Source organism: Belonocnema kinseyi, chromosome 5 (genome assembly GCF_010883055.1).
Source record: "Belonocnema kinseyi isolate 2016_QV_RU_SX_M_011 chromosome 5, B_treatae_v1, whole genome shotgun sequence".
NCBI classification, from domain to species: Eukaryota; Metazoa; Arthropoda; class Insecta; order Hymenoptera; family Cynipidae; genus Belonocnema; species Belonocnema kinseyi.
The window spans coordinates 9038362-9039846 of record NC_046661.1 but is presented as its reverse complement, the minus strand read 5'-3'; positions in this window follow the sequence as shown (position 1 = coordinate 9039846).

The window sequence follows — 1485 nt, the reverse complement described above, 5'->3', positions numbered from 1 at the left end:
ATAAGATTGTAAAAAATATATAGATGTAAACGGAAAGATTGTAAGGAATGGAAGTCATGTAAACCCTTAGGGGACACATTATGAATAAAGAAGAACTGAATATTCAATAGTTTGTTTTTAAATTAATTTTTCTTAGTTGAGAATTTAAATATTTCATTGAAAATTCATATTTTTTGAATGAATTTAACTGTTTCTAATTTAAAACAGAATCTTTTTTGTTTGTAATATCAAATATTACATTTTTTGCTAAAAGATCATCTTCTTAGATTGTAAATTCAACTTTTTGGTTGAACTAATTCCTTCAAAATTCATTTTTTTGGTTAAAGATTCATAATCTCAGTTGAAAATTCATTTTTTTGTTGTTTTTTTTTTTAATTTATATTCTGGCTTAAAACTCAGTTTTTTAACTGAAAATTGAACTATTTGGTTAATAATTGAACTAAAATTAGTTAAAAATTTATTTCTTTTAGTGAAACGTTTTTCATTAATTAATTTTTGTAACTGAATATTCAATTGTTTGTTTTAAAATTAATTTTTCTTAGTTGAGAATTTAAATATTTCATTGAAAATTCATATTTTTTAAATAAATTTAACTGTTTCTAATTTAAAACAAAATTTTGTTTGTTTGTAATATCAAAAATTACATTTTTTTTAAATTAATCTTCTTAGATTGTAACTTCAACTTATTGCTTCAAAGTTGAACTCCGTTCTTCAAAATTCATTTTTCCGGTTGAAGATTCATAATCTTAGTTGAAAATTCATCGTTTGTTAAAAATGGAACTATTTTATTAAAAATTCTTATTTTGTTTAAAAATTAATTTTTTAGTAAATTATAATTTAAAATATTCTTTGGCTGAAATATTAACTACTGCGTTTTTTGTAAAAAATTCATATTCTTTGATTGAAAATTCCACTCTTTGGTTGAAAGTTAAACCTTTTCCTTCATAATTCATCTCTTTTGTTGAAAATTTGTATTCTGAGTTAAAACTCAATTTTTTAAATGAAACTTTAACTATTTGGTTAAAAATTGAACTGTTTGGTTGAAAACTAATTTGTTTCAGTTGAGAATCCAAGTATTTTGTTAAAAATTCAACTTGTTGGTTGAAAGTTGAACTACTTTCTTTAAAATTCATTTTATTGGTAAAAGATTCGTAATCTTACAATTAGTTCAAAATTAATTTCTTTTGTTGAAAAATCTAATTTTTTTAAATTAATTTTTTAAACTGAATATTCAACTGTTTGTTTCTCAAATTACTTTCTCTTAGTTGAGAATTTAAGTATTTCGTTGAAGATTCGTATTTTTTTAATGAATTTAACTGTTTGTAATTTAAAAACTAAAAGATCTAAAAGATCGAACTAGCTGTTCGTACGAGGGTAGTTCAGTAAGTTCTTAGAATGACCAACAGATGGCGCGCGAATCGCTCCAAATCATCTGTTTTCAGTCAGCACCACTCCCGACTAGATATATGGTGCAGTCACAGTCCA